At 43.2% G+C, this 22,257-nt stretch overlaps 3 long non-coding RNA genes across 3 annotated transcripts; all 3 read right to left on the reverse strand.

Moving 5' to 3' along the window:
• Nucleotides 1–9,046: 9,046 nt before the first annotated feature.
• LOC310770379 lies at nucleotides 9,047–12,797 on the reverse strand. The gene is made up of 2 exons (XR_014552127.1): nucleotides 12,414–12,797; nucleotides 9,047–9,252 (listed from the first exon to the last, which is right to left on the reverse strand). It is a non-coding gene; the product is annotated as an uncharacterized lncRNA (long non-coding RNA).
• A 286-nt stretch (nucleotides 12,798–13,083) lies between these two features.
• On the reverse strand, nucleotides 13,084–19,255 carry LOC310770358. The gene is made up of 2 exons (XR_014552107.1): nucleotides 18,585–19,255; nucleotides 13,084–13,221 (listed from the first exon to the last, which is right to left on the reverse strand). It is a non-coding gene; the product is annotated as an uncharacterized lncRNA (long non-coding RNA).
• A 1,015-nt stretch (nucleotides 19,256–20,270) lies between these two features.
• On the reverse strand, nucleotides 20,271–22,257 carry LOC310770366. Its single transcript, XR_014552115.1, has 3 exons — nucleotides 22,022–22,257; nucleotides 21,166–21,284; nucleotides 20,271–20,648 (listed from the first exon to the last, which is right to left on the reverse strand). It is a non-coding gene; the product is annotated as an uncharacterized lncRNA (long non-coding RNA).

Consider the following 22,257-nt stretch of genomic DNA (forward strand, 5'->3'; position numbering starts at 1 on the left):
TTACCAAGTTCAGATTGTGCACAACCCACTGCTTCTTGCTAGGGCTACTTCTGAAATTCTGCTCAGCTGAACTTCTTCCTAGATGAATTATCTGTTTTGTTTCCAAAATGGAACTGATGGATTAGCAATTCTCCATCACTCTGTTTGTTTGTTTTACCCATTCCTGAATTTGTGTGTGTGTGTGTGTATCTTCCCACCTCCTGATACACGTGCACTCTGATACACACACACACACACACAACTTGATGGGACTGGCTGTACAACCGCATCAAGATTTTTGTCCACAATATTTTAGCAATGGGCACATCCATATTGAGAGGAAATAAATATGAAAATGAACTGAAAGTTACAGCAAACTGTGTGGGCTCCAGTTCCAGAATTGTGTTGAGAAAGTCTCCCAATTAAACTTGAATTCAGAAGGTGTGGGATGTATCCATCTCCCTGGATCCATAAAGCAGTATTGGGGAACATGAGGCCCAGAGGCCACATGCAGCCCATGGCTTAATTTTATGTGGTCCTCGGGCAATGGCACAAAGAAAGAAGAGTCAAGTGAACTATGTAATTCTGTAAGCTATACTCATTTTGGGTTCTGGCCTTGCCCACGCCTGGCATGCAGTCTCTGACAGATTACCCTTGAGGGCAGTTGGCTGTCTACAGACAAAAGGTTCTTCATTCCTGCAACTATTAAACAGAAAAGGGTAGCAGAACACTGGTCTAGAATGACCTAAGGTGGAATTTAGGGGAGTGAAGTAGGCAAAGGGCTCTTGTGTGTGGCTAGCCACTGTCAGAACAGGATGCTGGACTATTGGGCTTTCAGCCTGATCCAGCAATAACCTTCTTAGGTTCTGATGTTTTCTTCCTAAACCAGAGATTTAGGGTTATCTATGAAAAGGAAGTGCCACACTGGCAGCGATTTTTCTTCATAAAGGTCATCTTTGTAGAATGTGCCATGACACCTTGAGGAAAAAAGGAACATCAAACTGTGGTCAAAGTGAGTGTGGGAACTGGGTTTAAGTTGTTTACTGGTCACACTGAAAAAAAGAAAGAAATGAAAGCTAAGTAGCTGAAGACACAAAGAACCCCCAAACAGCTGGCGAGGATGCTGTGGCAAGCAATTTGGAACACAGGCAGATGGGAGTGGAATTATTTTACATAAAGGATTAATGCAGTGTTACGACTTTCCTCATCAACCACATTCTGTTTAGCGTTTTGTAAAGATCAAAGGATTAGAATATTCCACTGCAGAAATACAATATGGTTGCATCACATGTCACTATTTACATATTTATCTATTTCAAAGGACAAGCCAAACCTACGACCTTTTGCTACTACAATTTGAGAAATTAAATTACTTCCTTGACCACATAGACAGTTCACTAGTATGAATATGAATTGGATGACATTACATTAGTATGCTGATGACCTTGATCCTGTAAAAATGCCAGGCCACAATATCCTATTCACAGTTGGTCAAGGCACTGTGTAAGAGCTGATGTTCTTTTCATATAGCAAAATTAAAGACCTCGTCCTGGAGAGATAATCGTGCACTTGGCAACTTTCTTCACAGGAGAGATAGGTGAAATGTTTATTCAAGGAGTATGCATGGTATTCGGACAAATCCCAAATCGGAAGATGAAATGCGGTTGCCGGTGGTAGTGGGGCCCTTGCCAAAGGTGAAGGAGGATCTGCAGAAGTCAAAGCAGAGACTCCTGAAGTACTTCATGATGCCTCAGTGTTGATGAAATTGAAACATAGATCTGTAGCATAAGGACAACACCAGGATCATTAGGGGGGGGTGACTGAAGGTCCAGCTTGTAAGCAGAGAATATGATTTTACATGGGCTTCCGAATGCCAGTGCTTTGAGGGAGAGAGCAGCGACAGCGAATCATTTCCTCCTCTTTCCCCAGAATTCAACACACTGCTGTCCCTTGCCCAGGAGGCTTTTGAGGGGTGGGTTACTGAGCTATGGTCCTCTTCTCTCTTCTAAGTCATCTTGAAAGGTACGTAGCACAAAAGCCACTGAAAAGATTTCTATGCAATTTAGCAGGTTTCCAACCCAGGGGTGCTCCTACCATGTCTGCACCCATGTCAGTTGCCCACAAAACACATGGGGAGATTAAATTATTCCTGTTTCATTCACCCAAAAACTGCAACAACAACTACCCTGCAAGAAAACTAATGCAGATATCCTTCTGAAATCTGGCAGGAATCAGAGGCATTGCTGCTTACAAATTTCATCCAGTTCTGCTTTCACTAAAGTTATGTATGTTTCCTTAAAAATATCATTCAGATGGAATCCATTGGCTCCAGAGGATAGAACCCAAACCGTTGGGTTCAAATTACAGGAAAGGAGATTCTGACTAAACATTAGAAAGAACTTTCTGATGCTGGTGGAACAGGCTAATTTGGAAGATGGTGGACTCTCCTTCATTTGAGGTTTTTAAACAGAAGCTGGTTGGCCATCTGTCAGGGATTCTTCAGCTATGATTCCTTCAGGGCAAGAGGTTGGACTAGATGACCCTTGGAGTTCCTGTTGGCCATCTGCGCCAACCGAGTTTACGCAGTGACTGGGGCAATGGAATAAAAGCTTGCCCACAATATCGTTGCTTATCTTTATTTTTAAATAGTAATCAAACAGCTGCAAAACACCCCTTCTCACCACCATTCCTCACCAATACTCAACAGCATTCCTTAACAGTATTCCTATAATAGTACACTTAATCAACTTAAATACAGTTTTCAGAATAATCAATTACCCTATCACATTGCTGCATTCGGTGCAGCAGGTAAACTCCCCTTGCTAATTAGTTAAATTGTTAAGATACCACAGGTGTGCTGAATTGTCAAGAGCTCACAGATGTGCTGCCATGAAGGTTATAATTACAAACACACACCTCTGAGTAGCACCATTGGCCACATTCATATCAAGAAAACCCAACAGTTCCATCCAACTCTACAATTCTATGATTCCATGAACTAGAACATACTGTTCTTGTTTTGAATTCTGGTAGCAGCTCCAGTTTTTTAGGCTTGGGAACAATGCTGTTCCTTATATGATGCATGTGGGGGGGAAGCTGCGCATGTAAGTTGCATCCATTTCCCCCCTGTGCTTAAGTAACGTATAATGGTATAAATTTTAATTAAATGTCAAAGATGGTGGGGACTTTGCAATGCTATTTTCCCGCTTTTCAAAATGTCCTCTTTTATGATCCCCATTTTATTTTTACTACGTAGTTTTTATCAGTGTAATAAAAATAACTGCCGTCTCAAACATTCAGAGCAGAACTGTGCATGAACTCGAAGGAAGAAGACCCACCAATCCAAGAACCCTACTGGGAGTTTATCTGAAACAAATACTAAGTCAGGGTTGAGCACACAACAGGCTTGTCTTAGATCTGAGTTCCTTGCTTTTTTACGAGGACCCTAAGCTCTACCAGCCAGAGCCAGGAATGCAAGACATACAGTTAAAATTGAAGAGCAGTGTGTTTTGAGCACCATATGAGCTTAGGAACTGGTTTTCAGACTCGGAACCGAGCTGAACTCACAGTCCTTTCACACAAAAGTCCACTCCAGGTTACTTTTCTTCATTTCAGCAGCTTATTTCAGATGGGAAAAGTTAGTTCCAAATTTCGAGAGTAATCTTCTAATACCTACTTGGGATAATAGAGCCATGCCTTTAAGAACAAGACAAGGAATATGCAGCCTTCAGAAACAGCCCCAGGTGACTTTATTCAACCTTCTCTTTGCTCAGCTCCACCCAACTACCTGAGCCTTTATCACTTGAGACAAGAAATTAGCTAGCTTGAAAATAAAAATATAAACCAGCATTTTAGTACACTTTTCTCCAAATGTACCCGTTTCTATATTCAATTCTGATATACACATTTGTGCAAGGATTTTTGTGTGTGTGTCTATTGCCTATTTGTTTGTTTGTAAGTCACTTTGGTTTGCCCTGGGCAAGATAAAGCGCCCGACATAATTCATAAATAATAAAATAATAATAATGTTTTTTTCATATATGCATTTTTATTTACTTTCTTTAGCTGATGATTTGCACCACAAGCTTCAGGGAAGTGAGAATGTTGAAGAACAGCTAAGTTTTTTCCCTCAGTTTCTCATTTTTCCAATCTTCAGTTCACTCCATTTCAGCAAACATTTTTAAAAGTCTGCATGAAAAGTCTGCATGAAAAGTTGTATGCATATCCTGCATATTTATTCAAATTTACACTTTTTTTTACATATTTCTGCCTGGTACACTTTTGCAAATAATTTCCCCCAATGGAGTGCATTTTCACTAATATGCACAATTTATATTCACTTTTTACTAATATAAGCATTTTTGTACACATTATATGGTTGGAGAGTTGTGCCACAAAATGTGAATTTTGAAACTGTTTCTAACTCCCCCCCCCAAAAAAAAAATAAAAGTTTATGGTCTGTAGTGTTAGTTCTTGGGCAGCTGATATAGGAGATCAGTCTCATTTGTCCAGATCTGATAGATGACTTGCCACAGAATTTAGTGAATTCACTTTATCCATCTAGCCAATCTAGAGAGTTGAATCTGGATGTCCAATTTTAATACGAAAAGCTTAATGTTTAATTTTGAAGTCAAAACTGACACCAAAACCTGGAACTTGAAAGTTTCATGAGTCTCAAAATAATGAAAACTTGTGCTTCAGCTCTGGAGTTGACCCAGGTGATAATTAAAGTGTCGCATGCTAGATCCAAACCTACCTTTTAAAAAAATCATTCCATTGTTCCAGCTTGTGAATGAAAGCTACACTTTCACTGTTGCAAAAAAACAGAACAAAAAAGGATTTTGAAAGCAATCTAAGGACAAAAGTCTCTGTGTCACTAACAAACAGTGCCAAATGGGCTAGACTTAATGCTGACATTGATTGATCCGACAATGTCTCGTTTCATATAAGCTTCAATAGCTAACTATTAATGCTTTCAGATCTTCTTTTTTCCAAAAGTTAAAAAAAAAAAATCTTCACACATTAGCACCCATTTGATCAACAATACAAAGCCTACAGTGTCTGCCGAGTCTGATTAATAGGTATGTGTCATCCTTCTAGCTGCATCTTCAATTACTTTGTAGAGCTGGTATACAAAGAAATAGATGCTGGAAATCAGGTGAATGCTTTTACCATTTTATTGAGTCGTGAAAAGAATGAAAAAGCGAGCAATTGGAAATTCATAGGTGTTTTTGTTATGTTAAATAATGGCTCACAGAAGGTATATACACTGTCTCCTCCTCATCATAATCATGTTGTTGTTTAGTCGTTTAGTCGTGTCCGACTCTTCGTGACCCCATGGACCAGAGCACGCCAGGCACTTCTGTCTTCCACTGCCTCCCACAGTTTGGTCAGACTCATGTTTGTAGCTTCGAAGACACTATCCAACCATCTCGTCCTCTGTCGTCCCCTTTTCCTTGTGCCCTCCATCTTTCCCAACATCAGGGTCTTTTCCAGGGAGTCTTCTCTTCTCATGAGGTGGCCAAAGTATTGGAGCCTCAGCTTCACGATCTGTCCTTCCAGTGAGCACTCAGGGCTGATTTCCTTAAGAATGGATAGGTTTGATCTTCTTGCAGTCCATGGGACTCTCAATAGTCTCCTCCAGCACCATGATTCAAAAGCATCAATTCTTCGACGATCAGCCTTCTTTATGGTCCAGCTCTCACTTCCATACATCACTACTGGGAAAACCATAGCTTTTACTATACGGACCTTTGTTGGCAAGGTGATGTCTCTACTTTTTAAGATGCTGTCTAGGTTGGTCATTGCTTTCCTCCCAAGAAGCAGGCGTCTCTTAATTTCGTGGCTGCTGTCACCATCTGCAGTGATCATGGAGCCCAAGAAAGTAAAATCTCTCACTGCCTCCATTTCTTCTCCTTGTATTTGCCAGGAGGTGATGGGACCAGTGGCCATGATCTTCATTTTTTTGATGTTGAGCTTCAGACCATATTTTGCGCTCTCCTCTTTTACCCTCAATAAAAGGTTTTTTAATTCCTCCTCACTTTCTGCCATCAAGGTTGTGTCATCTGCATATCTGAGGTTGCTGATATTTCTTCCAGCAATCTTAATTCCGGCTAGGGATTCATCCAGCCCAGCCTTTCGCATGATGAATTCTGCATATAAGTTAAATAACCAGGGAGACAATATACAGCCTTGTCGTACTCCTTTTCCAATTTTGAACCAATCAGTTGTTCCATATCCAGTTCTAACTGTAGCTTCTTGTCCCACATAGAAATTTCTCAGGAGACAGATGAGGTGATCAGGCACTCCCATTTCTTTAAGAACTTGCCAGAGTTTGCTGTGGTCGACACAGTCAAAGGCTTTTGCATAGTCAATGAAGCAGAAGTAGATGTCTTTCTGGAACTCTCTGGCTTTCTCCATAATCCAGCGCATGTTTGCAATTTGGTCTCTGGTTCCTCTGCCTCTTCGAAATCCAGCTTGCACTTCTGGGAGTTCTCGGTCCACATACTGCTTGAGCCTTCCTTGTAGAATTTTAAGCATAACCTTGCTAGCGTGTGAAATGAGTGCAATTGTGCGGTAGTTGGAGCATTCTTTAGCACTGCCCTTCTTTGGGATTGGGATGTAGACTGATCTTCTCCAATCCTCTGGCCACTGCTGAGTTTTCCAAACTTGCTGACATATTGAGTGTAGCACCTTAACAGCATCATCTTTTAAAATTTTAAATAGTTCAGCTGGAATACCATCACTTCCACTGGCCTTGTTATTTGCAGTGCTTTCTAAGGCCCATTTGACTTCACTCTCCAGGATGTCTGGCTCAAGGTCAGCAACCCCACTACCTGGGATGTACGAGGCATCCATTTCTTTCTGGTATAATTCCTCTGTGTATTCTTGCCACCTCTTCTTGATGTCTTCTGCTTCTGTTAGGTCCTTACCACTTTTGTCCTTTATTATGGCAATCTTTGAACGAAATGTTCCTTTCATATCTTCAATTTTCTTGAACAGATCTCTGGTTCTTCCCATTCTGTTGTTTTCCTCTATTTATTTGCATTGCTCGTTTAAGAAGGCCTTCTTATCTCTCCTTGCTATTTTTTGGAAATCTGCATTCAATTTCCTGTATCTTTCTCTATCTCCCTCGCATTTTGCTTCCCTTCTCTCCCCCGCTATTTGTAAGGCCTCATTGGACAGCCAATCCCCTTCATGGATCACTGCCTTGCCGTGGCGAAGGGGCTTGAAGAACTCAGAGAAGCTATGAACTATGCCGAGCAGGGCACCCAAGATGAACAGGTCATAGTGGAGAGTTTTGACCAAACGTGATCCACCTGGAGGAGGAACCGGCAAGCCACTCCAGTATCCCTGCCAAGAAAACTCCATGGACAAAAAAAATAAAAAATAAATAAAAAATCATAATCATATTCCCTAGTAAATATGGCAGCAGAACAACTCAGAACTCTACTGCAGCTAACAGCTGTCAATATTGCACAAGCTGTCACAACAGTTACTAATTGGCTCCCTTGTTAGCAATATCGGCCAACAAGTAAACGGGCACCAAGGCTACACAGTTCTATCTCTGCTAGAGGTCGTCCCTCAGGAATGTGACTGAACCTACAAAGAGGAACAACTTTCCTTCCTATACCAAAGTTGCAAGCTGTCCCCTGAATAAACAAAAGATGGGTATTTTTGTAGCCATCCAACTCCTTTTAGAAGTAATTGCATTCACTAAGAAGACTAAGTGTCAGTGTATAATTTGACAATGTATGTGAAGTACTTGAAATGTGGAAGCCGGGGTTCAGTGGGAGAGAGTCAACCAGATCCCACACTTTTGAGAGCCTCTAGTGCTACAGTGCTCTGGGCTATTCAAACATGTTCAGCACCCAAGGGTAAAAAAGCTAAATTCTGAAAGGGCACACAGTCTTTGGTGCCCAGTACTGAATGACAGGCAGTAACAGGTTCAATTCACAAATTATTTCTACTCGCTATAGTTGTTGCTAAGTATTTCCATGACATTTTTCAGTGTACAAAACACCTGACATATTTAATAAAACTCTTCCAACTTCTTCAAAACACCACACAACTTCCTATCCTTGCCTCCTAACACGATCCCACTATTGTGGCATGTGAGGTATCATCCAACACTGTTATTACGGTAGGCTTGGAACTCCCTCAGCTGCTGTTTTGAGCCTACATTTGTCTGTGAATATTTTCTGGCCTTTATCCAAGAACCTTTGTTGCCTTTTCAAAACTGGCACCTAGCCCCAAAGGCAGCAACAGAGGACCTCTTCTCCTGATATCAAATATCCCACCTAGCACCAACTCCTCTTCCTAGTATGGGAGTAGTAAAGGTAAAGGGACCCCTGACCATTAGGTCCACTCATGGCCGACTCTTGGGCTGTGGCGCTCATCTTGCTTTATTGGCCGAGGAAGCCGGTGTACAGCTTCCGGGTCATGTGGCCGGCATGAGTAAGCCACTTCTGGCGAACCAGAGCAGCGCACGGAAACGCCGTTTACCTTCCCGTCAGAGTGGTAACTATTTATCTGCTTGCATTTTGATGTGCTTTCAAACTGCTAGGTTGGCAGGAGCAGGGACCGAGCAACAGGAGCTCACCCCGTCGCGGGGATTTGAACCACCAACCTTCTGATCGGCAAGTCCTAGGCTCTGTGGTTTAACCCACAGTGCCACCCATGTAGTAGTAGTAGGCAAATAGCAATATTAAGAATTCAGTTTCCAAATTCTCGAGGCCAAATTTGTATTGAGTATAGATGGACATCTGAAGAATGACACTGCCAGTCACATTGGTAAAGATTCAATGCTGTTTCAGAGGGAGGATCTCCAGGAAAGGAAGACAAGAAATTTCAAATCAACTGCCCCTTTCTCCCACACTATACAGCTAGCCATTTATGATGTTTGAGAAATAAAACTAGCCTGTGCCATAAAAGGAGGTAATTATTATAATCAAAGTTTAATGTCTAAATCCAGCCCATGGGAGGATCTTCCTCGCAATGATGCTTTTGCTTTGTCAGCTCACAAATCACTGAAAGGCTGATAGAAATTATGCAGAACTCTTTGAGGTTCCAGAATGGTGTTTTAATGAGCTGTGATACATATCTCAAAACGTATGCGGTAGATTGTCATGTGGGACCTTCTAGGGCTGTTACTTTGTGATAAAACAGATTTGCATCCTCCACATGTTGCCAAGCTACAGCTCCCATTGTCCCTTGCTGTTGGCCATGCTGGCTGGGACTAGTTGGAGTTTAGAGTCCATGGGTTCCCCATACCTATTGTAATGGTTCTAGGGGTTGCTTGTATGTAAATTGACGCCACACCTGGCTGGGTTACCTGGGTGAACCCTTTCTGTCTGGACAGCCACTCACCCGTGGCTGTCTCAATCGCTGGCAGAATCCGTCAGTGGGCGTTTCTTGAACTTTTTCCAGCAAAGAAGCTCTTTGACGCCTAGTCGCCGCCTACTCTCCCTGCGCGGAAGCCTTCTGCACAGGGAGGGTGTGGGCAGCAGAGGACCCGTGCTCTCCCCGCTGGTCTCTGGCGAGGAGTCATGGAGCCACCTCGCCGATTCCCCCATCTGCCCCCCTTCTCCACTGGTGCTACGCTGAATTCCTTCCCCAGAAGATGGGCTGCTTCTTTCCCTCCCGGGACGCTCTCCGGAACCCCTCTGGAGCCCTCCCTCTCCCTCTGGCTCCGATGGCAGTTCCCTGACATCCACCTCCTCCCCAGGACCCCCTCCACCCCCGGCGCGATTTTCTGATTCAACCTCGTCTCTTTCCTCGCCCGATGATGCGGGGAATCCCCTGAAGGAGCTGTCACCATCCTCTGAGGATTCAAAACCAGCTTCCCACCCGCTCCGATCTCTTCCCGCGGGGTGGACCTCCCAGTCTGATTCTTCTCCCTCTGACACCTCCCCTCCCTCCTCTTCGGAGGCAGGAAAACCCACAAAGTCCCCTTCGTCATCTGTGGTTCCAAATTCTTCCTCCCAGAACCTCGCTAGTGATTTTGGTTTATCCGGGAACAAACGGTGGAATTCTCCCACCAGATAGCCGTCATTGATTGATTCAGCGGGGACCCACGTGTTTTCTGACCTGGGTTCTCCCTCCCAAGCTACCAAGTACTCCACCTGGCGACCTCGCCACCTTGAATCGAGTATTTCCGTGGCTTGGTTGCAGTGTTCCCTCTCCTCTACCAGCGGGTGGGTGGTGACTCCTTCCTCCTGCCCCGGAAATTCCCGCCCCTCCCTGTACGGTGAAAGTAGGGACCTATGGAACACCGGATGTATCTTCATGCTGTCAGGCAACTTGAGCTTGAATGCCACGGGGTTCACCTGCTGTGTTACCTCAAAAGGCCCCAGCCGCCTCGGCTGCAACTTCTTGCACCCTCCCTTTAGGGGTAACCCTTGGGTTGACAACCACACCTGGTCTTCCACCCGTATGGCCTCCCCCTCCCGACGGTGCTTGTCTGCCTGCCTCTTGTAAACTTCCTTGGCCCGCTCCAAGTTCATCTTGAGTTGCTGGTGCAAGGCCTCCATTTCTTCTACAAACTGCTCTGCCGCGGTTACACTCCATCCTTCCTCCCCCCTCCCCGGGAAGGCCCTGGGGTGACACCCATAATTGGCCATGAACGGGCTCATTCCCGTGCACACATGTTCAGCGTTATTGTACGCAAATTCAGCCAATGCTAGTTTCTCTACCCAATCGTTCTGTCTCTCACTGACGTAGCAGCGTAGGTATTGCTGGAGTATACTGTTCGCTCTTTCTGCTTGTCCGTTGGTTTCCGGGTGCCTTGCCATCGAGAAGCCCATCTCGACCTGTAGCAAGCTCATGAGCTTCCTCCAGAACCTGGAAGTAAATTGTTTCCCGCGATCCGAGATTACCCTCGAGGGAGCCCCTGGGAGTAAGTTGATTTGGCAGTCAAAGGGCCTGTCGGGGGGGTAGTCTATCTGCCTCCTTCTCGCTGAAGACTTCCTTCAGGTCAGCATATTGTGGTGGCACCTCCCCTTTTTGTTCCACTGCCAGCCCAGCCACCCTGGCCACCGTCATTCTTGGGTTCTCCCCTCTCAGACAGTGTCCTAAGCAGTAAGCTGACCCAAAGGTGACTGACCGCTGATGCCATGACACTACTGGATCATGCAGTGCCAGCCAGCTCATCCCCAGTATTATTGGGGGTCCTGCCAGTGTGGCCACGTGAAAGGCAATGGTCTCCGTGTGCCTGGAAACCCTCATTCGCATTGGTGGGGTCTGGTGTGTCACTCCCCCCCCCCCAGAAGTTCCCTGCCATCGATGGTGGTCACTTGCAAGGGAAAATCTAGAGGCAGCAGGTGGAGTTGGTGCTCCAGAGCGAAGTCTCTGCTGAAGAAATTACACGAGCTGCCCAAATCCAGCAGTCCCTTAACTTTGATGGGGTGCCCATTCGGGAGTTCTAGCACCACTTCTATGGCTATAGCTGCCTTGGGAGGGTCAGGCTGGGGCACTTCTATTGGTTGCTGGCCTGGCTGCTGCTCCTGCTGGTTGGCAGCCAGGCGATGTCGTTTCCCTGCACCTGCCCTTCCTCCCCCTTCTCCTCGCAGCCAGCAGCCCCCACCATCCCTTACCAGGCTTTTTTACCAGGGGCCTGATCCATTCGCGCACCCCATCCTGCAGATGCCCCACAATGTAAGCCACCCTCTCCCCGTCATCAGCAAAGTCATCTTTCTGCAGTTCCAAAGTGTACTGTACTTCCGTTCGGAAAGCATTGTAATCTTGGGGCTTTCCACCAAACTTGTGTACCAGCCCCGGTACCTTCCTTGCGATGGGGGTGGGTCCGACCTGTGCATCCTGAGTCCGTCTTTCGTCCAGCCGTGCTGTCAGGATAGCTACATGCTGCTCCAAGTCTCGGTTCCTCTCTACCAGACTCCGCACTGCAGCTGGTTGCTCGGTCTCTCCGGCTGTCCCTGTTTTGCTCATCGTGCTGCCTCTCTGGGGCTGCGCACAAGCAATGTCAGTGACTGACGGATTGCTGTAATGGTTCTAGGGGTTGCTCGTGCGTAAATCGACGCCACACCTGGCTGGGTTACCTGGGTGAACCCTTTCTGTCCAGACAGCCACTCACCCGTGGCTGTCTCAATCGCTGGCAGAATCCGTCAGTGGGCGTTTCTTGAACTTTTTCCAGCAAAGAAGCTCTTTGACGCCTAGTCGCCGCCTACTCTCCCTGCGCGGAAGCCTTCTGCGCAGGGAGGGTGTGGGCAGCGGAGGACCCGTGCTCTCCCCACTGGTCTCCGGCGAGGAGTCATGGAGCCACCTCGCCGATTCCCCCATCTGCCCCCCTTCTCCACTGGTGCTACGCTGAATTCCTTCCCCAGAAGATGGGCTGCTTCTTTCCCTCCCGGGACGCTCTCCGGAATCCCTCTGGAGCCCTCCCTCTCCCTCTGGCTCCGATGGCAGTTCCCTGACACCTATGATAAGAGATTTCTAGCCGCTGCCAACCTTGTGCCCTCCGGATGTTTCAGGCTACAACTCCTGGCAGCTCCAGCCAGTATAACAATGAAGTCCCTGGACCCCACATTCTAGCCACAACAGTTCTCTATGCATTTCAATGGCCTTTGCTCTCCATCTTTTGCAACCTTTGTGGTGGAAGGCAAGAGATGAAGTCCACAGAAGTCCCATCTTGAAGTAAGTTTCTTCAGATCAAATCAGACAAGGAAGACTGCAAAGCAGAGAAGGTAAAGCCTAGGCATGTAGCTCAGGAGTGCCAACCTTTGACCATGGGTGCCTGGGGCCATGGGTGCCATACAGCCTGCATGGCCCTGGCACCAAAATTTGTGGGTGCTCAGACATCCAGATTCCCAGGGAGTTGGCACCTATGATGTAGCTTGTGAGGCTTCTAGAATCTTCCTCAGCTCCACCCACCCTACAAGTTACAAACCTTTGTAGCTCATCATTCTAAGATTTCTCTAAGTTGGTGGTCTTCACAATTTCTACCTGGTTGAGGCAGCACAAACTCCCCATTCCCAGCCTGACTTTTTATAACAATTCTGAATTTGCTAAATTGCAAATGGATGTGGCCTAGGGTAGCCATATTACAGAGGATAGTTATCTATATGAAGAGCTGTCAGAAGTCAATGCTCTGTTTGAAGGAAGTCTTTATTTGAAGGGTTGTCCAGTCCAAGTCAGGTTGAAGGATGAAGAACCATAAGAAGGGAGATCAGGAACCTTGAAGTTGCCCATTAACAGCTCCTGCCTGGATAGTATACTAAGAAGACACTGGGAAAGGGGGAGGAATTCAGTTCAGTTCACATTTAAAGACAAACCTATCAAACTCAGACTTTTTGAATCAATATGTGAACTAAAACACAGTCATTGTTGGAAATCTACACTTCTATGAATTTTGCAATGTAATTATTCAGCCCAATAATGTGTACATAAATGCATATACTAGGGTAGTACGTGCATCAAAATTTATATATTTGTGAAAATAACATACAAAAATGCATTGCATTAGGAAAAAATGCATTTAAGTAAAAATGCATTTATCAGGAGAACTTTGCAATGAAATGCTGCTGAAATTTCATTATTAGGAAAATGATTTACAAACTTTACAAACTGTTGCAGATATGTGGGGAGCTGAATTTAAGATTGGAAAAATGAGGTATTTGGAGAATTGAAATTGATAGATATGTCCATTCCCCTCAGAAACAGAGGTCACCTGGGCAAAGTCTTTCCCACAATGGTGAGATGTATTTGTACCTAAACTATGGTAAATATTTCTAGATGTCCATCTACACATATAAATTAGTGCGTGATGCAAAAGTTATCAAAATCTGCATCCTCTGTTGTTCACTTTTTGGAGTGATGCATTCCTGCATTGCAGGGGGTTGAACTGCATGACCCTCAAAATTCTTCCCGCTCTACAATCACATGATTCTACTATTTCCTCTTTTCTGATTATGTGCAAGTCCCCAGTGTAATTTCACCTGCTTTGACATATTTAACAGATCTTGTAAGGGATGAAGGACAAGGGTTTTTCTTCTCCACATTGCAAAAAAATAAATACAAAAATAAAAGACCCACTATGGTGGAGTAGGTTGGAATGTATGTAGGTGGAGAGACAAGTTGAGATTGTATGAAAGACGCAAGATCTATAAACAAAAGTTCTTACTCCAGCCTCCTGTTGTGCAAGGTTCCTTAGTGAATAGAAGAGCTTGAGGCTCATGACAGATATTTTCCCTCCATACAGGAAATCATTCACTGTGAAATTGTTATGGAGTTCTTGTTACCAACGGTACAGGTATTTATTTTTTTTAAACAAAGATGATCAATCTGAGTAAACAAAGGACTGCTTAAAATTACCTTTGTGCTCAAGCAAGAATAAATATATTGCAGGAACAATTGGGTGGGTAGGGAAAGGTTAGCTATTTGTTGTACTCGTTTGAAGAATGATGGAAGCATTTGCATTGTCTCTCACTCTCCTATTGAACTATGGACACAAATGAAGGTTGCTGGTAGATAATCACTTTAAGTGCAGTACATTTGAGCACAGTACATGATATAAATTGCCTAACCACATTTTATACCCCTTCTGCTTTATGTCTTTCCATTATTCAAAGGAGCTCATAGAAGTGTAAAGTAGGTATCTCTGACAAAAGCATCCTTTGAATTTGAGTTGCCCACGAAATGTCGTTTGAAGGCTGATATGGAAAGCAGATTTTATTTGGGCAAAGTAATCAGCCAAAACATCTGTAGGATTTGAAAGGAAGCCAAAATAATTATACCAAGCACGGGAATTCTGCTCATCCCAAAGTTGTTGCCAGATTTCAGCAAAAGCAAAACGGAAAGTCTGGAGGCCTCTCCTCAGCTCAAACATCTGAGGAATTTGGAGGGAAAGTAAATGAGTTTTGATGAGACTAGCCAAAGGCAGTGGTCACCATCAGTCAGGACCAGTAGCTGGAGGCCACCATATTGTTTAACGTCATACACATGTGTTAAAATGTGAAAGAGGTTTCAGACAACATAACTGCCTCAATTGGAAGAGGAGAAGTAACAAAAGTCTCCACAGGACATAAAGCTTCCTTCCTTGGGGCCTATGAGACAGAAGCAGCAATATAGGGAGAAGAAGAAGAGCTGCCAAGAGGAGATACCACACCACAGGGGAGAGAGAGGCCCTGGCCCCTCTGACAACGAGGAGGGGAATAAAAAAGTTGTTGTTGTAGTATGCCCTTCCCTCATGGTCTGAGCTGACTGTGGTGACTGAGGACCTACAAGGACCTGGAGCTAGCATTGAGACTAGCAAAATTTCTTAAGGGTGTGTGTCTCACATAACCCTACTTAAACCTAAAAACAGTAAGAATGAATTGTATTTTTCTAAAGGCAGGAGTAGGTAGCGTTAGAATTCCTACTCCATGATTGCAGTCATGGGATTGTTGTCTTTCACATGACGGTGTATGTTTTGACTCCACAAAGTGGGAAGTGACAGAGACAGGATGTTTGTGTTACTGTGTTCCGTGAAGTGGGACTATTGTCCTTTTTCTTTTTGCTCTCTGATGCTAGAGAGAGAGGGAGCCATATTGCAGTGCTCTGTGTGTGTTTATATGTAAATAAAGTAGATTAGCCAAAATGCTGAGTTGCTGAGGTCTGTTACGCAAGCTGCGCAAACTCTGCGGATCCCTAAGTATGATGGTGTCTGTTGGCATTGGTTGCTGTGATGTTCGGGCGGAGGGAAGCTTTTGAAGCTCCTGAACGATCAACCAGGAGGGAGAGAACATGCCAGTTGGGCGTGTGTCTCTGCCAGGGTCCTACTCGAGTGTAGGACGAGCTCCTGACCGGTAGGTTACATATGGTTTGAGAAACCAGCCTCCTTGCAGTGGCAACGTAACATGACCCAAGCTGGGCGTGGCATCTACAAAGGAAGCTCGTAAGAGGCAGAGTTTTCTTGCCCCTTTGGGAATGTGGTTACTATTCAAGGGGGTCCAGCCACTGCATGTTCCAAAGCCAGGCTGCTTTTTTATTATTCTCGCAGACGTTCTCATTTCCCACGTTCAAGGGACAGAAATTCTCCTGAAAAGTAACCGCACATTTAGAAGCATAGCTTTTGATTGGTTAGTAAATCTTTCAGTTTGCTCAAAGGTACTGGCAACCTTCCTCATAGCCCCTTCTCCTCCCGGATCTGTGTTCTGCGCTAACAAAGCTCTGGCAAAGCCCAAGGCTTTGCTAATTGCCAGTAACACATATTTGACAAGAGCTATTTAGACTCCATATAAGTGGGATATTGGTCTGGGACTGCAGCCAAAGTAATCTTAGTAATAAAATACTATATTTCCTAGCAAAAAAGAGAGAGAGTAAGAAAGGGGAACAGGTGTAGTTCAATTTTACAGACATCCACAGGATAAAACTGCACCTATCCTGAGGTAAGATTTTTTTCAGAAGCAGACCAACAGATCAGGTTTTTTTAAAAAGATATACAGTCCTTCACGCCTCCTCCTTTCTTTAGAATGGCTGGCAAACAAAACCATTAGCTGAATAAAACAAAACCTTAATATATTATTCTTCCTCTGACTATACTCCTTCGGAAATGATCTCTCAAGATTCTCTATCCTATTTTTTGGAGAGAGAAACTGAGGGGACCACTCCACTGAATTTATTCAGGGGCCAGAGAATCCAACAGTTTGGGGTTTTTTTGCAGGTGAGGCTCATCATTAGCAGTGATAGAACAGCTTCTTTGCTTTATTTGTCCCTCCTGAATGCCGCAGATGTATCATAATTCCAGGGCATTATGAGGTAACAAATGATGCAGAATATTAGGATTTTTTAAAAAATACTCTCCAGCATCAAACATTCCCTGCCTACCAAAACCTAGCATGTTAGGTAGAAGGCCGAATTAACCTCATCTCACAAATATGCTAACTTTTCATGGGCAAGGATTTTTTTCAACATGGGGAAGCCTATAAACATTCAACCCCCCACTTCCATTCAGTCAGTGGAAGGATGTACCTAACATGACATCTCCAAACATAAAATTGGGCTCTGAGATATGTAAAATAAGTCACTTGATGGTCAACTTAATTTCCACTGGCCTGATTCTTATTATACTTAGATTCCTTTAGGGAACTATGGGTGGAATTCAAAGTAACTCTAAGGAGATTGCTGCTTGCCTGATGGACTGCCCTCCCCTCTCTTCTGCCATACATGGTTCTGGGGTTCTCCTGACCCCCTAGAGCTGATTTTGGGGTGAGGTGGGAGGTGAGAAAGCCTCTTTGTGCTAGTGGGATTCATTGTGCAGGCTCCCATTAGCACAGCTTCATTGAATCTGGCCACTGGTGATTATATTCAGTTATGTTCCTTTTTTTTTTGCACTGTGTTGGAATAGCTCTTGAGGGACATTGTTTATATAAAAAATAAATATTCATAACCTTGGCATTTGCTATTCCTTCTATAAAGAGATCAATCTAGAGTTAACACAACAGTGTTGATTTTCTAAAATAGGATTGTTCTTAACAAATGGTTCATTTGTTCATATTCATGATTGGGAATAATTGAAATTCATGCTTTTACATGAAATTTTTTCACTGCTTTTAACAGCTGGAAAGCTTAGAGAAATTAATCAGGAAAGTTTTAAAATAAACTCTTTCCCCAATGTTTCATGAATCATCTATTCCTTTAAAAAGTTACAAATTTAATTACATTCATTTTAACTCCAGTAGTTATCTGACATTATATGTGCTGAATAAGATAATCCTTGCTTTTAAAATAACTCAATATGATCCTTATTACAAACTAGCTTTCCCTCCACAATTATGGCTAAATCTATCAAAATGAATTGTATTGACAGGACTGCTAAAATGTGCTTAATTTGCTTTGTTCCCTCATCCAACATTAGTACAAAAATTATGTTCCGTTCTTGTCATTCCCTGTTTTGGACCATCTTTACTGGAAGCTTTCCTCACAATTCTGAAGTCAATAGGTTGCCAGATTTCATATTTTTATAGTGCAGCTTTGGGCCAAAAGTAAACTTTTTAGTGGCATAAAAATAGGTCCAGATTTTGTGATGGCATCATATCACTATTTTGGGTTATGTTTGCTTAGATACTAAAATTCATTTATATACCCCTATTTCAAGAAGACCAGAGTGGCATACAATGAAACAGCAACAATAAAATTTAACAGACAATATAAAGCACAACACAGCAGCCAAATTATCTAGGACAGTGGTCCTCAAACTTCTTTTCCCCATGGACCACTTGGAAATTGCTGAAGGGCCTGGTGGACCTGGACCAATTCACATTTTTTCCTGCCTATTGTAGCAACTATAATGTGCTGTACTAGATGTTAGATGATTTTTAATTGTAATTTTATTGCTTCTTTTATTTCTTAGATCGTATTTTATTGTCATTGCCATTTGAATTCCATGGAATTCAAATTGTAAGTGTTCTTCACAGTCATGCCACAGATCACCTAAATGGTTTGCATATCACAGTTTGGGAACCTCTGGCCTAGGAGGACTCAAAAGCTAAAAAGAAAATGTTTAACTGCCCTTCTAAATATGGGCAGCGAGGGAGACATACAAATCTCCAGGCAGGAGGGGTTCCAGAGCTGGGGGGTGCTGCAGAAAAGTCTCTGTTGAACATTGTTACCTTATGTGTAGCTGAAGTTACAACAAGGAGGGCCTTTGTGGAAGATCTTGATTTCCAGGCAGGGTTTTCATGAAAGGAAGGAAATGGTTCTTCAGCTAATCTGGTCCCAAGTCATTTAGGGGTTTTTTGGTCAAACCCAGCACTTTAAATTGCACTTGGAAATGAATAGGCAGCCAATATACTTGATACAAAAGGGGAGGGGTAACATGAGTCCTAACTCACCATAGCAAGATCAAAAGGTTCCAGAAAGGGAGACATTTGGTATGCCATCCTTAATTGTGCAAAGGTGCTTCTAACTTCAGCTGAGGCATAAAGCTCCAGGTTTAAGGATGGGTCCAAGATAGATCCGAAGCTATGTTTTCAGAGGAAATGTACCCACTTCCAACACAGGTTGAACATCCAAACTGAAACCCTTCCTACTGACCAGAAGACCTAGCCTTGCTTCAGTTTGTTAGCCTTCATCTAGTCTATTATTGATATCAAGGCCTGGTTTAGAACATCTACAGCCTTCTGTGATTGTTAGAAAGAGAAAGATAGAGCTGAGTTTGGTACCCGAAGAATATTGACTTCTCCCAGCAGTTTTACGTAGATGTAAAACAATCATGGGGGACAGAAGAGAATCTTGAGGAACCCCACAAACCAAAGGACAAATGTCCTCCAGTTAAACCTTCTACAAACGTCTCTAAGGAAGGGTTTGAAAGAATGACCAGAGCAGTGGTCCAGAGTGCTTTCATAGCCAAACATCACTGAGAAGGTTTTGTACTTCTGGAAACTCCAGAGTTCCCTAGCAAACTGATACATCCCTCTCATGTATGGAGGGTGGTGTTTTGGCAATAAAATAATTGGTACTTAGATTCCTTTAGCATATGCAAGGGGAACCCATGGCAAATTGTTGCAGTGTGGAGTGCTACTGTTCAAGAAATGGAGGAAATATTGTTGGTAATTTAAGTCATGAGAACATAAGACCCCCTTTGATTAGACCAAATGTCTTTCTAGTCAACATCCTGTTTCCCCACTGCGACCAGCCAGTTTGTTACCAATGGGAAGCCCACAAGCCATAGCTTTCAACTTTTCCCTTTTCTTGCAAGGAATCCTATTTGGAATAAGGGAATTTCCCTTAAAAAGGGGAAAACATTGACAGCTATGCCACAAGCGTTGAATCTGGAATTAGACATGCAGCAAGTCAATGTGGTCATTTATTTATTTTAAAAAAGGCGGTTCAGTAGGTCAGCTTTCAAATGAATAAAACAACAATATCACCTTAAAAAAAACTTTACTGGAAATCTTGCTTGAAAGACAGAAATATTCTGTAGCCCTCTAGGAATTAATGCTCGTGATACCTAAGTACACATAAAGTGAAATGGAATCGCTGAGATTTATTTATTTTTAATCAATATTATTCATATTACTCTTTGGGCAAAAAACAAAACTAAAACTGATATTATTATTATTATTATTATTATTATTATTATTATTATTATTAAAAACTGTTTCAAAAGCAGACACTTTTCCTATTAACCCCATGCCCCCCACAAAAGCTCTACAGGATGGGATTTCTCCAGATTTGAAAGCTTTTGCCCATTACAGCCCTGAATGAACTTCTATGGTTGAAGGCTGAAACTCTGACAATAGTATTTTTAGAGTGGAAACTTTGACAGGCTCTTTCTATTAAAAGTGCCAGCACACTTTCATAGAATGCTTGTGCTTTCCCCAGCTTATGACATTAATGCACTATTGTCAAGCTCTTCAGATGTGAAGTCAAGTAGACAGGCTCTTGTCAGATGAGACTCTTCACTTGAGAGATCATCCAAGGACAAGGCATCCCGGTCCCTACCTGCCCAGATAATATTTTTAATTTGAAAACCATACAGTGGTTCCTTACACAGAGTGATCTAAAGGTCATCCAGAAGCCAAGCACTTGATTCTTTCTCTCTCTCTCATTCCTGATGCAACTTTGGACTGGTCAATAGACTGATCATGTTGAAAACAGGGTTATGCAAGCAGACAAGGAAATACGATGTCCATGTGTCAAGGGTCTTTCTTCACAAGTGCCAGCTGCAAAATCTGCAATGTAGCTAACAAATCATAGTAATTCTATATCTATCTATCTATCTATCTATCTATCTATCTATCTATCTATCATCTATCTATCCTGCTTTAAACACTGCTTTGGGATTTATGGGCCATGGAGATCTATAAAGAGCCTTATTTATATTGAGTTGTTTATATTAATAACAGAACAAAAATATGAAACTAGTTTTCCAAACTCTGCCTCGATTTCAACATTGAATCTGTTATTGTATTCAGAAGCACTGCTACAATGTGGTATATAGCAAGACAGCTGTCCCCGGAGACAGATTATGAGAGCCATTAAGGATGATGGAATGGGAGGCAGACAGGCAAGATTTAGGCAGCCATGCTGAGCAAGTTTACTGGGAGCCAGTCGCATTGAACCAAATGGAATGTATTTCCGAGTAAACCCTGCTTAGCAAACTACTGGGAAATTCTCCAGCGTGAACCTTGTTGAAGTAAACAAGGAGCTGTGCAGCTCATTTGAACAAGGTTTATATATTCAAATTACCTGGTAGATTATGTCTCATGTTTTCCAAGTGGAAGAACGGTACTCCATTTTGCTTTCCTGCCTCAGACACTGAGAAGTCTCTGGGCAACCTTGAATCGTGATTATAACATTTCTGGAGACTAGAGCATGGAGAAAACAAGATTTGCTTCAGGTGAGATCTATACTGTGCCTGGCTGACAGTGTAGCAGGAAGGAAGTTGTATTCCCCCCCGCATTTCAATTCCCATTTACTAATCAAGTCCAGTATATCAGAAAGTAAGAGTCAAAACTTGTCTGCTTTGAAACAGGCTGTGAATCAGTCACAGATACATTTTTAAAGGCATTTAAACTAAGCTAAATCCAGAGTACTGGTGATTAATTTGTTCTTAAAAAGTTCTTGCCCTGAAACCTTTAACGGCTGCCATTTAAAACATCATTGTGTCCAAAACATGCTTCATTATGCCTACAACTTATAATCAAGCTGACCTGGTGTACAAGCAATTAGTCAGTCAAAACCCTGGTTCATTTTCTGAATGCACACAGCTCTTCCTTTGCGGACAAGTGTTCAGTTTGGATGAACAAATGTTTTGCCAAGGGCTGCCTAGAATTCAGAAATGACCTTAATTGAATATGCTGTAGGTGTGCCCAAATTCACAGCATTATTAATGGAATGATCCCCTCTGGTCCTCTTAGTCCTGTGACCTCAGCTTTAATCCATATTTCACTGAAGTTGCATTTGCCAAAAAATTTGGCACATTTTCTCTGTGACCTGGCACTGATAAATCACAGGTCTTCTATTGTCTCTGTTTCAGTTCTTGGGGAGATTTGGGAGAATCCATTATGAAAATGTTTTTCATGTGCACACTTCTTTGTCTTACACCGCAATCCCCTAAATGATAACCGGGAGAGTAAATCAGCTGCCAGCAAGGGAAGATTTGCCTTCATCGCAGTCTGAGCCAATTTCAATTGCTTCTGTAAAGTCTCTCTGAACTACAATGAATCCAGCCAATCAGCTTTTCCCTCTGCCTTCCTTCTCTGTGAGGTCACAATGAAGCTTGACCAACAATGCTGCCAGGCAGCTAATATAACCACACTTGTTGGCGAAATATGTTCA

This window comes from Podarcis filfolensis (assembly GCF_964270895.1).
Source record: "Podarcis filfolensis genome assembly, chromosome: 9".
Lineage (NCBI taxonomy): Eukaryota > Metazoa > Chordata > Lepidosauria > Squamata > Lacertidae > Podarcis > Podarcis filfolensis.